Source organism: Phacochoerus africanus, chromosome 12 (assembly GCF_016906955.1).
Source record: "Phacochoerus africanus isolate WHEZ1 chromosome 12, ROS_Pafr_v1, whole genome shotgun sequence".
Classification (NCBI taxonomy): Eukaryota; Metazoa; Chordata; class Mammalia; order Artiodactyla; family Suidae; genus Phacochoerus; species Phacochoerus africanus.
In genome coordinates this window covers 45,324,966-45,339,699 of record NC_062555.1, presented here as the reverse complement: position 1 = coordinate 45,339,699, position 14,734 = coordinate 45,324,966, and the positions used below count along the sequence as shown (strand labels likewise).

General features: G+C 38.5%; 1 protein-coding gene across 4 annotated transcripts in view; it reads right to left on the bottom strand.

Moving 5' to 3' along the window:
- Positions 1-14,734, bottom strand: part of WAC (WW domain containing adaptor with coiled-coil) — an 89,482-nt gene that overhangs the window by 50,008 nt on the left and 24,740 nt on the right. The window lies entirely within an intron of this gene.

The following is a 14,734-nucleotide window of genomic DNA, read 5'->3' as shown; positions in this document are numbered from 1 at the left end:
CAAGGCTAAGGGAGCAGACTTGAAGTTTTTTTTTTTTTTAAGAGGTCTTGCCTGCACAGCTACAGCTAGTTAAAGGCTTTTTCCTTTCTACTTGAAGGTTATAACTCTACTCCTGCTATCCTGATTCACCTTACCTAGAATAAAAATTTCACGTTTGAACCAACATAATTTCAGTTTGTACTCATGTCAGTCTCCAATTTACCAACTGCATATGAGCTAACTGGGAGTAAAAAGCAGAAGTTGCAGCTAACCAGACTATGCCTCCTGGGGAGGGGAAAAACACAATGACAACGATGGGCTTATATCATATAGTCCCCTGCAGTTGAGTTACTCAAGATCTGTGGTATTCAAATGATGGCTACTGTGCACTTGAAAAGCGACTACTATAAATTGAAATTGGTTGTATGGATAAAATACACAATGGATTCAAAGACTTAATACAAAGAGTAAAACAGCACATTAACATTTTTAATTATATAATTAACTATTTTTATATACTGGGTTAAATAGTTTATTATAATTAAAAGTAATTCCAGGAGTTCCTGTTGTGGCTCAGCAGTAACAAACCTGACTAGTATCCAAGAGGACATGGGTTCAATCTGTGGCCTCACTCAGTGGGTTAAGGATCCAGCGCTGCCATTAAGCTGTGGTGTAGGTCACAGATGCGGCTCAGATCTGGCATCGCTGTGGCTGTGGTGTAGACTAGCAGCTGCAGCTCTCATTCAACCCCTATCCTGGGAACTTCCATAAGCTGCAGGTGCAGCCATAAAAAAATTAAAAACAGAATTAATTCCAGACGTTGGCTACTAGAAATTTAAAACGCATATGTGACTCACTGGACAGTGCTGTTTTATATGAAGGGGCCCATGGCACTTAGAAAGAGGGGGCAGAGAAGACATTTCTCAAATTCTGTTTAACACAACCTGAATTTTCCAGGAATATAACTATTGCACAAGTCATACTGTATTTAGTTTTACTTTGAAACATTTACCAGGGGTTCTCGTCGTGGCTCAGTGATTAACAAACCCGACTAGGAACCATGAGGTTGCAGGTTTGATCCCTGGCCTTGCTCAGTGGGTTGAGGATCTGGTGTTGCCGTGAGCTGTGGTGTAGGTCACAGAGGCAGCTCCAATCTGGCGTTGCTGTGGCTCTGGCGCAGTCCGGCTGCTACAGCTCCAATTAGACCCTTAGCCTGGGAAGCTCCATATGCTGTGGGAGTGGCCCTAGAAAAGGCATAAAAGATAAAAAACAAACAAAAAACATTTACCAAAACATTCACCACTTAGAAAAATCTCATCATTAACAAGAATGACACATGATACACCCGCACTTGTATCTATTACAAACAAATGATTTCCAAGGAGATTCCTTTCTTAAAGCTAGGACCAAAAATAATTAAACTAGTAGAGACACATGAAAGATACAGCTCTCACTTACTCACTAACTTTCATTAATAAAGACTATTTTAAAATCACTACTGCTATCCTATATATTTATCTCAAATGAATATGGTAAGTATTTTCAGCACAGTGAAAATTAAATTACAGCATCATTTCCTTTGGAGCTGCCGTATCTTTTTTTTTGTGTGTTGTCTTTTTGTCTTTTTAGGGCCACACCTGTGCCATAGCTAGGTTCCCAAACTAGAGGTCCAATTGTAGCTGTAGCTGCCAGCCTACACCACAGCCACAGCAACACAGGATCCAAGCTGTGTCTTCGACCTACACCACAGCTCACAGCAACACCGGATCCTTAACCCACTGTGCAAGGTCAGGGATCGAACCCGGGTCTTCATGGATGCTAGTCAGGTCCACTAACCTCTTGAGCCACGATGGAAACTCCTGCCCCTATCTTTCCTACTCTTAACCATGTAGGTAGCATGTATGACTTATGTTTATCTACAGGCTAGAAATAGGGAGTCTACAAAATACTTCAGAGAAGGTGCACATGCAACTTCAAAGACTTAATACAAAGAGTGTAAAATAGCACATTAATATTTTATATTAATTATATAATGAACTATTAACTATTTGTTAATAAATTTGGGTTGGATTCCTCCCTCATCACACACAAAAATTCAAAATCACAGAAATTAATATAGGAGCAAAAAACTATAAAATTCTTAAAAACATAACCATAAATCACCACCAAAAGTATAAATGAAAGAAGAAAGAAACAAAAGATAAATTAAACTTTGTCAAATTAAAAAGGACTTTTATCTGGTTCTACTAGGAACTCTCACAATTCATTAAAAAAGAAAAAACAGATTTTAAAAGAGCAAAACATCCCAACAAACATTTCTCAAAGACATGCAAACGATCAAAAGGCACATGAAAAGATGCTCAATAGAATCAGTCACTAGGGAAATGTAATTTAAACTTGCAATGATACACCATTTCACATCCATTAGGATAGCTACAGTCAAAAAGACTTAACAAGTGTTGATGAGGATGTTGAGAAACTGGAACCCTCCTACATACCACTGTACATGTAAAACACACTCAGCTGCTTTGGAAATGGCAGTTCCTGAAAAGGCTGAACAGAGTTATCATATGACCCAACAATTCTACTTCTAGGTTTATGTCCAAGAGAAGTGAAAGCGTATGTCCACAAATGTTCATTGCACACTATTCTTAACAGCCAAAGATGGAAAACAAATCAATGTCCTACAAACGATTAACAAATGAATAAAATATGGTATATCTATACTGTGGAATATTATTCAGCAACAAAAAGGAACAAGTATGTCATAACACAATGAACCTTGGAGATATCACACTAAGTGAAGTAAGCCATACACAGGACTACATCTGTAGGATCCTACTTATATAAAACATCCTTAATAGGCCAAGCTATAGTGAGAGAAAGGGGATTCATGGTTGCCTAGGGGCTAGGGGGAAAAGGGAGGATGTGAAATAGCCATAGCTATAGGGTTTCTTTTGGGATGATAAGAAGTCTAAAATTGATTTTGGTAATGGTTGTACAAATGTAAATGGGTGAACTGTATGGTAGCTGAATTACACATCAATAAAACTGCTACCAGAAAAAAGACTATACCATACCTTACATGTGACTTTTACTTTAGCTTAGAGAGAAGTCGGTAATTCGTCATTTCTCAAACTGTCATCATGAAGTGATTTGAATAAAAAACGTTGCATGCTACTGTTGTACATTTCAATTTTTTAAATAGCCTCAAATCAGGCAATATGGGCTTTCATCCAGATTCTGCCTCTATCTTACTAAGTAAAAACGAGGAGGTCATCTAACTTCTATAGTAACTTTCACTTGTCTTGTAAGGTACTGGTTGATAGTGTGAAGGATTGTTTTAAAAAAAAAAAAACTGAATCTAGGGAGTTCCCGTCATGGTGCAGTGGTGAACGAATCAGACTAGGAACCATGAGGTTGCAGGTTCGGTCCCTGCCCTTGCTCAGTGGCCATGACCTGTGGTGTAGGTTGCAGACGCAGCTCAGATCCCGCGTTGCTGTGGCTCCAGCTCCGATTCGACCCCTAGCCTGGGAACCTCCATATGCCGCGGGAGCGGCCCAAAGAAATAGCAAAAAAAAAAAAAAAGACAAAAAAACTGAATCTAAAATGCCATACTTATGAATGGAATTAACCTCTTTTGACCTCTGCCATCCGACTTTTCACTAGGGGATTAAGGAAGTTGTGTTTGTGTGTTTTGACCACATGTGGGGCTTATGAAGTTCCTGGGCCAGGAATCAAACCGGTGCCACAGCTGTGCTACAGGGGAACTTCCATGAAGATTTTAGAGTAAGATTTTTATTCTCCTTTATACTGTTGGTGGAGAGCTATGTTAACAAAGTAACAATGAAAGCCTAGAGCCTTCAAATTGCCTAAACCCTCAAGATTCAGGGGCTTATACTTCTACTTGCCTAAAAAAGAATTACCCACACAAAATTCTGGACTCTTCAGAGATCTCAGACACAGGATTCAAAACCACAAAGACCAAAGAGGCAGTCAGCACTACAGGGCTATGCAGAATTAATACCAGACCAAGGATCTCCTCATTCTCACTGACACCAATAAAATAAGCTGGGTTCACCAAATACTCCAACTGTTCTCCCACTTTCACTCTTATCTCCATTTCAAAACACTCTCTACAGAATAGTCATGTATCTCAGATGTTGACATGTGTTTTGAATTTTAATGAGGACAGAGAGAAGTCATTCAAACTCCTTGCTCACTGCACTTTAGCTACACCAGCCCCTTTCAGTTCTCTGAACATGTGCCCAGTTCTTTCCCACCTAAGATCCTTCCTACGTTCTACCCCCTCACCTCTACCTCTCACTCTTTGTCAGCCTATTTCTTGGTCATCCTTCATGTTTCAGCTTCCATGCCAAATCCTTAGAAAAGCACTTGCTAGCCCTCAATCTGAAACAAGTCCCCTTTCATAGCACATATTTCTCCTTCATAGCTATTTATATCTGCCTCCGTCCCTCCTTCCCTGACATTACCTTTTCAAATCACCATTTGTTTCCTTGATAATGCAAATCACAATATGAAATTATCCTATTTGTCTACTATATTGTCTCTTCTACCAGGAGAGAAATTCCTTGAACACAGGTACCTTGTCTGCCATGCTATAATCCCTGTAATCACAACAGTGCTTGAGTTTGTCAACAAGACTCTAAAATCAGCGCATGAATGGAAGCCCAAAACCTAAAACGGGAGCTGCTCTTACTGCAATGGTTGTAGTGAGGGATTAAGGATAACTAGCCCAGTCACATTCTTGGAACTGAGGTTCCAGACAGTATCATTTAAAATGAAATGACATAGATAATCATTAGTTGTCAAAAGGTTGGGCAGTAGTAACAAATTCTGTGTCACCGCAGGTATATAAACTTCACCTGTTAAATATAACTATTATATATGACACAGCAAAAAGGGTTTAAGAAGACACTCATTACCTGACACACTCAATGAAGGTATTTAACTTAATACGTGCTAATATAAAATTGTACGCTCCACTCTATTACCTGTACAACATAATATAAACTGGAAAAGCGCTTTTCCCAAAATTATGAGGTATAAGAAAGAAAAAAGGCAGCATATTTCAGCGGAGTTACTTCAAGGAAGCATTAAGTTTCTCTTAGTAGAGACACATGCACACTTAATGCATGTGAATAACAGCACTTATTCTAAAACTCCATCTGTCCTGGCTGTTTGTATGTAGACAGGCTGCAGTCCGGGATAAGGTGCTGGTGACCTGACACTGGACACTCTCTAACAGGTGCTCTTCAACTGTGGAATGACTGTCATTAAAGGGAAAAGTAAACTTTGCCCTATGACCTAATCAGGCTTCATAAACATTTAAGTGGCATATGCAAAACACTATGAGGTATTTTAAAAATAAAAACAGAAGCTGAGAATGATGGGGCAGAGCAGCTGCAACAGGTAGATCATATTTGCTGATAACGTTTAACCTACATACCAATTTTGTGACAACAAGCATTGGACAAAGAATATTACCTCATCTCTTCAGTCCCCCGCCCAGACCCAATCTTTCTGGTCCTCACCACCCTCCTTGTCCAATCACAGCTCTAGCCAGACTTAGATTATACACATTTATTGAGGAATGGTTTCAAACTTTCAAGGGAAAAGTGTGTATAATCTGTTCCAGAATCAGACTCAATCATAAATGTAACCAACTAGAAAATCCTGGCAAAGACAACAAGAATCAGGGCTAAAGCAAAATAAGAGGATTCACAACTATACATACATCTCAGTCCAGGAATGCGCAGCATATATTAAGTTTTGCATGAATATCAATCTGCATGTTAGTTTTTTTAAATATGCTGTCAAAAGACAATTAGAGCATTTTTTAAACTTCAAAGACTTTTAACAAAGCATTAGCGACTAACCATAGGAATAGACGAATGTTCCTTTATATGGAAAAGATAAGCTTCAAGGCATTTAAAAGGTATTGCTTATCATCAAGCAATACCTTTTAAATACCAAGTACTATATTCCCAATTGGGTCTTTTGCTTCTTTTTAATTGCAATAACTATTATTTGATTTTTCTAATATAACGAGCAGGCGTTAATATTATAATCAGAAGCTACAGAACAACATTAAAAAAGATATAACTATCCTCACAGGCTTTTTTCTACATGTACATAAAATACCCAAAGATAATATCACACTACTTTATATGTGGATTTTTCTACTCATATCCAAGAACATTTTCACTACATGTGGTTGGTTCACTTCACTCAAGACAAGTACACAAAAACCACCCCACACAGAGACTATGAAGAGAGCAAAGTGGCAGTATGTAACCTAAATAAATAAATACTTTGAAAGAAATCTCAGTAACCAGTAACTTCTAAAACAAATTCTGTTTTATCTCAAAGAATAAAGAGAATATGAATTCTATTAAACAAAACAAAACATAAAAGGTTACAATGGAGCCGAGTGGGATAAATAAGAGGAAAAACTCAGTGAAAAGATAAAAATTACCCAAAAACCACATTAGAAGTAATAAAAGAAATCAACACGATGAAAGCAATGTCGGCCATAAGGAGCACCAACCTGAGAAATAGCACAAGATACAGGGGACAAGAGAGAGAGATGACAGCATTTAGAGATAGATGCCAGATAGGAAAGACAAACAAAAATAGGTAAAGGTGGAGGTCCTGATGAACAGAATAGAAAAGAGGGCACTCAAGAGTATAATAAAAAAAAGCTTTCCTGAAATAAAGATCTCAATCTGGTGAATGAAGGTGCTCGCCATGTACCATGGAAAAGTAACAAAGAACCAATATAAACTGGCACATCCTCACATCCTGGTTAAGTTGCTGAATTTTAAGTATAGAGGCAGAATTCTAAAACATCCAGGCAGCAGGAGTATATCACTTATAAAACAAAGAAGGGCTGACCTCAGACTTCATAGAAACACTAAATAACAAAAGACAATGAAGTAATGTCTTGTGCAAAAGGAAAAAAAAATGGACGTGATCCAGAGAATTATTTTTCCAACTAGAATGTCATTCATGAACAACAGTCAAGGGACATTCTCAATATTCAGGAATTCAAAAATTTAGGCACTAATAATTTGGGAGGTGATGGAGTTAGCAGACTAACACAGACAATCCTTAGAAAAATGAAAATAACCAATTCGCAAGTGGAGAAACTCCTTTCAAGACAGGCAGTGTGCCCTGAATGAAGCTCAATCATCTCCTTAATGTCTGGGACCAAAAGCCACTTCTAATTGCCAAGAGTTTATCTTGAAAACTGTTTTATTTTGTGCCAAATGACTGATATTACACAATTAATTTACTCAAAACATTCTTTAAACTTTTCCTGTTATTTTATCAGTAACATTATACACCCCCCCACACACAGAACACGCATTCAACAAGTATTTAATTCACTGAATATTTACTATATGCCAAAAATGGTGCAAGACACTTAGAATATCACAGAAATCCTTCTTCCCTGAAACTTGATATAGTTTCCCAAACTATGTATCAAAAGACACTGAGTTGCTTTTAAACAGTTAAAATCCCTCGTTGCCTTCACCATTTTTAACAGTTTGAGACTTTCAAGTTTGTTGGAACTTATCAGATGATTCTAAGACAGCTGGCTTTAGGAACACCAAGTGTGCCACTTCTATAACATATACAGCTGACCTTGAACCAGGCAGGTTGGAACTGCCTGGGCCCACTTACACATGGATATTTTCAATAAGTACCACAGCCTTACACAGTCTGCAGCTGGCTGGACCCAGGATGTAAGGGAATACAGATATGCAGGCCGACTGCAAGTCACAACTGGATGAGCCTCCATGCTGCTCAAGGATCTAATGTACTGCAACCTCTTCAGGTCTCCCCAACCTTCAAGGGCAGATTAAAAAAATAGCCAGTAATTTTACTGTTGACTGTATTTCACTTTGTTTTTTGACAATGGCAGTACAGTAGGTATGGCACTTGCTATAAATGTCAGAGTCTAGATTGTGTCACTGTTTTCTCAACAATTTTTAAATGTCTTAAAAATAGAGCAGCAGCAAAATGGACTTCTGTGAAAATATGTAATAGCTCAAGAGTTTTGAAAAGTTAAAAATATATAACCAATTACATATGAACAAATACATATGAACAACCTGTTCCACAGAGGAGATTAAATATAAAAGTACAAGTTATCTAGAAGAGTTGTCTAAATTATTACCTGAGCAAAACAAAAAGCAAATGTGGTACATTTACTATCATTCCACATGAGATATAACTACCAAAACATTAAATTACTATCCAGTAAATGCTTTTCCCTAAAAAATTGAGATATGTTGATAATGACTTCCAGAAGCCTGATGAGAGAGAGGACAACAGATGAAAGTTAAATTCTGGCAACAGTGACCGTCTGATAATTGATGACAGTGAGATTTTCCCTCTTGCAACTGTCCTTGAAGAGTTAATCAGCAATAACGCGCTGGTATTTTTAACAGAGAAAACCAAAAGTTCTTTCACATACAAATCCGTACACAAACGTACAGCTGTACTGCTAACAGCCAAAACTTGGAACAACCCAAATGTCTTTGAAAAGTGAATGGTTAAACAAACTGAGGTACACTCTCCATTGAACACTACTCAGCAATACACTAGAAATACCCTGCCACACAGTTCCTTGGTTCTCATGTGAGGAAATGTCAACCTCAAAAAGTTACAGACTGTGATTCCATTTATATAATGTTCTTGAAATGACAAAATTATACAGAGAACAGATTAGTGGTTGCTAGGGGTTTGGGAAGAGTGGAAGGAGGGAAGTGGCTGTGGCTATAAACAGTAACGCAAGAAACTGTTGTACTATCATGTTAATCTATTCATGTGACACAATCGCACAGAATACATACACACACACACACTAAGTAAAATTGGTGAAATCTGAACAGAGTCAGTGGATTGTTTTGTCAATTTCTTGACTGTGATACTATACTAGTTAGGCAAAAGCTGTGGGTTTTTTTTGTTTAAGTAACGAGCCAAAAAGCAGCCGGGATTTATACCTGAATGTGAGGGCTCCTTTTCTCTTGCCTGTTAACAAGCAAAGGTGGTGTGGGTCTGTTCCCTCAGCGCTCTTTCATCACTGCTCCCCACTCTTCCCATCTCCACTCACACATGTCTAATCATTCCTCCTGTCTTACCTCCAGGGTTTTTCTCTCATTTCATCACCATGGAACCAGGCAGCACCAAAACTTTCTCCAAAGACCCCATTCTGCCTTCTAGAGACAACCCCAACATCAGCCCATCATGTCAAGGAAGCCTACATACTTTTCCTTTCCAACTGTTCTTGTTTCTTAATTTTTATTTTGAATTTAAAAAAACAAAAACAAAAACAAAAAAACACACACTTCTAGACTTGATGCCATTTCAGTAAGAAAGTCTCTACTCAAATAATATATTTACAGGGAGTTCCCATAGTGGCTCAGTGGTTAACAAACCCTACTAGTATCCATGGGGACACAGGTTCCATCCCTGGCCTTGCTCAGTGAGTTAAGGATCCAGCATTGCCACGAGCTGTGATGTTGGCCCAAATGTGGTTCCAATCCAGCACTGCTGTGGCTGTGGTGTAGGCTGGCAGCTACAGCTCAGATTCAACCACTAGCCTGGGAACTTACGTATGCTGCATACATTACCTTAAAAAAAAAAAAAAAAGACAAGTATGTATTTACCATAATTCTCCTCAAAAATATAAATCCTGGAGTTCCCGTCGTGGCGCAGTGGTTAACGAATCCGACTAGGAACCAGGAGGTTGCGGGTTCGGTCCCTGCCCTTGCTCAGTGGGTTAACCATCGGGCGTTGCCGTGAGCTGTGGTGTAGGTCGCAGACGGGGCTCAGATCCCGCGTTGCTGTGGCTCTGGCGTAGGCCGGCAGCTACAGCTCCGATTCAACCCCTAGCCTGGGAACCTCCATATGCCGCGGGAGCGGCCCAAGAAACAGCAACAACAACAACAACAACAATAACAACAACAAAAGACAAAAAAAAAAAATATATATATATATATAAGTCCTGTGTTGCTATCATTAAATTGCCACAGGTTTGGAAAAAAGTAACCGAAAAGACTCAAGACTCACTATAAACTTTCCAAACCTGTTTACTGCTATAAAATATAGCATTTTAAGAATTAAATTTTAAGAACTAGTCTCAACAAAAGAAAAGGCAATGCCACAGTTAACCTTCCTCCCCCCCCCCTTTTTTTTAACTCCGAAATCTCACCTGTTCTGCCTCCTAGAACACAATCGCTATGGTTTGGCTATAAACCAAAAATCAAGGGAAGACAAATATTATTAGGTATTATTAAAGATCCCAACTTAAAAAAAAAAAAAAAGATCCCAAGTATAAAGGAAGAGTCAGATTACTTGAAAAGAGTAATGCTGAAAGACTATGGTTCTTTGAGCCTAAATCCAAATATTTTTACTCAGAATCATAAAACAGAAAATAACATATTTTGATTACTTTGTACATGGTAGAGACTGTTACAGATTTTAAGCACATTATTCCATTTAATCCTGAATCAAATCGTTGAGGGGATAATAAAAATGCCTATCTTGAACACCTGTTCAAGAAACAGAAAAATTTTAAATAATGAGCCCAAGGCTATAGACTCAATACATGGAAGTCAAACATGGGTTAGAGTTCTTGCCCTAATGCTAATTTTACGTTATTCCCATTGTGCCACAACCTCGTTAATGCACCTCTAAATCCTAAATTGCATTTAGTACAGGATAGCCAATATTTAGTTAGCTTAATTAACCCCTTCGAATAAAGGATAGAATGAAATGCCTAAATATTGTCAATTTCATTAATTTTTCTTACCTTTCTGAACTGAACGTACATTCTTGAATTATATTCAAAATTCAGAAACAACTATTAACTATAGCACTATCTACTCATTAAATCACCCTATTATTCAGTATCTATTATGTTCAAAGACAACATGTACCAGACCAAAAAGCACGCTGTAAATGGTCAGATCACTCTGTTTGAATCAGATTTTCAATTAATTAACATCACTGCCCTTAAGGAGCTGGGAGAGAAAAAATTTAGAAAATCTATTAGAAGACAGAACACATCTCAAATGTGTGCAGCATATTATTACCATCAGTTCCCAGTTCCTGGCTCTCTGCCCATCCACCAAAGCCGTAACATTTCACCCACCATCCCATCTAATGAAAAAACTTTAAAAAGTTCTGTAATTCCTATTTTCGCCTTAGGGTTAAAACCCATTAAAATACACACATCCACAGACTCTAATGTAAACTGTTTCAAACTACTGTTTTTAAAAACACCAGTTAAAGGTGAATTTTTCTTTTCTGGTAAAGGTTATGTCTAAAGAAAAATCTATAAAGGTCCTTTAACAAATACAAAATCAAACCAAAACAGTTGAAGTCATGGGAATGACGAACATCAAAATGAGGATAATTATTTGAACCTAATCCTTCCCATGTTTAACTTTTAAAATGGTACTATAGTGATCCCTCCAGCTATAATTAAAAGGCAAATAATAACCTGTATATACACTACAGTGTGTTTGTGTGTATACATTTTTCCCCCTTTCCTCTTACTTACTACCAATGAACTAAGGTCACCCTTTAATTTACACTACATCTCAACATTGCTCCAGCCACCTGCTCCACAGCAAGTTTTTCCTTTACTGGATGGTTCCATCAGCATCATCAGTATGCTTCAGTGGCTTCCATCTTTTAACAGAAGAAAGAAAAAAAGAACTCTCCTTTAACCCACATCCAGCTAAAGTTTTGTCCTCCACTCCCCTTTTATAGCAAAATTTCTCTATAAAGAGTTTGTCAGTCCTCACCTCTTCACCTCCTACTCTCTTAAACCCTCTTCCAGCATGTCTTTGTTCCCCCAGGTCCACTGGACCTGCTCCCAGCAAGTTCAATGCGCTCTAGATCGCCAATCTCAGTTCTCACCTTATCCAACCTGCCAGGTGACCCAGACATAAGTGGTCACACATTCCAGAAACACTTTCTTCACTTGGCTTCCAGGAAATCCTCTCTATTATTCTCTACTGGCTGCTCCTCAACCTCCTTTGCTGGTTCCTCCTTTAAGTTCCTGACTTCTGAGAAGCAGTACTATTGCAGCAGCTATTCCTCTCTCTTCTGTCTATAGAAAGGGCTGGCCAACTTACTGCTGGTCAAATCTGAGCACACTTCTCACATAATGCCCATGGCTGCACCTACACTACCTTGTAGAGTTGAGTACCAGCAAGAGACTCTCCGGCTGCAAAGATGAATATCTGCAGACCACTAATCTCTACTCATTTTCTATAGTTTGTGGGTTAAATCTAGTCTCACAGTTTTAAATTCACTCTATCCTGATGACTCCAGCCCAATCTCTTCCTCAAATTCCAGATTCACAGCCATCTACCTATCCCACATTCCCATTTGGTGCCTAAACCAGATTCTCAGATATAAGACAACTCCCAAAACACAAAATTCCCAATCCTCCCCATACCTCACCACCTTTCGTTCCAGTCTTCTACATCTCTGTAAATGACAATTCCAGTTCACAGAGCTTATGCCAAAAATCTTGCATTCTTAACTTTCAATTTATCCAGATTCTTTCAAAATACACCCTGAATCATACCACTTCTATTTGTCATCCTAATCTAAACCACCACCATCTCTCACCTTCAACTAATGCACTAGTGTCCTAAGTGATCTTGCTTCTCATTCACATAGACTAAGTCACTCTACATCCTCCAATGGCTCTTCATCTTATTCAGAGTAAAAGCCTAAATCCTTACCAAAGACTACAAGGTCCTGCATGGTCTGGCCCTGCTACCTCTCTGAAGTCATCTTCTATGACCTCCCCACTCTGGAAAACAAGACAACTACCAGTGCTGTCACACACACCAAACATGCCCTCGCCCGAAGGCATGTTTACTGTTCTGGAGTCTTATTCCTTCATCCTATGTTCAGATGCCTACCTTCCTCATCTATGTAGATTATAGATTATCTTATTCCCTCTTGTACTAATTTTCTATAAAGCAGCACTTTTCTCTAACTCATAATTATCAATTTAGTATCTCTCTATAGTATCTCTCTCTCACAAGACTGTCAGTTTCTTGAGGGCAGATTTTAATTATCTGTAACATCCAGAGTAGCCTGGCACACAGTAGGTTCTCAATATATTTCTACGTGCCATGTCAATATCTCATAGAAAATATCGTGATCCCCCTCATGGTTTTTCTTATCTTACACTTTCCCTTTGTTATGTCAACAAATTTATCTTCGTTGATTTGTACCAATGTACTACTACACAGTCTTCATTCTACAAATTTCCAGTATCTTCTAACCTTTCATTTCCACTCAACCTCTGATTTCTAGGTGCCTGCCAATTACATCAACTAAAAAGCCTATAGTGTATAAAAATTATGTTCTGCTCTTTGCAGACTGTCTTTATTCCCCAGGACAGCTCCACCCTGGGATTCCCTGAATTCCTTGGGTGCATCAAACTCAGTATTTTACTTGCTTTCATTAACATCAGTCTTTGACACAAAAAGCACAATAATGTGAGCCAAGAAGAATGGAATACTGTGTACTTACCGAGGTTGGTTTGCCTACATAAAACTTCTGAAAATTTATATTTATAAAGGCATATTGTTGCATCTAACACTGGAGAACAAAGTAAAGCGGCAGCAAGAAAATAATTAAGAAAAACAATTTCATAGAAGTAAAGTTTTATCTCTAAATATATAGCTCTTCAATTTATTCTCAGTGCAGCAGTCCTATCATATCCTTTGCCCAAGGCCCTCTCAAATGTCCTTAACAATGGCCCACAAGCCTGTGTGCTTTATAACTCCTGCATTGCTACCTCCCTGACCTTCTGTCTCTAGATCCTTCTCTTCCCTTGCCAAGATTTACTGCACTGTCTTCCTTGTCTTTCCTCCAGCATTTCAGGTACATTCCTGCTTCATGGTCTGTCTTCCTACTGGATATCTTCTTTTATCATTTAGCAAGTTTGAAAATGATATATAAAAATGTGTGATTAAGAATAATTGCTAGAGGAGTTCCCGTTGTGGCTCAGTGGTTAATGAATCCGACTAGGAACCATGGGGTTGCAGGTTCGATCCCTGGCCTCACTCAGTGGGTTAAGGATCCGGCATTGCCGTGAGCTGTGGTGTGAGTCGCAGATGCAGTTCGGATCCAGTGTTGTTGTGGCGTAGGCTGGCGGCTACAGCTCCAATTAAACCTCTAGTCTGGGAACCTCCATATGCCGTGGGAGCGGCCCTGGAAAAGGCAAAAAAAAGACCAAAAAAAAATTTCTAGAGAATAGTAAACATATTGAGGGAATTGAAATGAAATAAAAAGGAGTACAGTGACATTTGTGGTTCTATGGTTCTTACCCAGGGCAGCAGCAGACTGTTCAGATACTTAGTTTCTCATGATTCTTTCTTCCCCTCAAGAGAACTAAATATCTGATCTTAAATATTAAATCCAGTGAATTTACTTAGGGTCTGCAGAGGTTTTTTGAACAAAACGTGAACATACGCTATAAAATATACTGCCAGTAATTTTAAGTCTTGTCAGGTTTTCTGTGTTCCTCAGAACATACTTGACTAGGTTTCAGAGAAATCTGTATTCATTATATTTTAGAGAAACATTCTGTTTTGTTCCTACCCCCAAGGTCATAAACATTTTAGAATGTTTCTCTTGAGGGGAAAAAAGAATCATGAGGGTCCTGGGCAAAGGATATGATAGG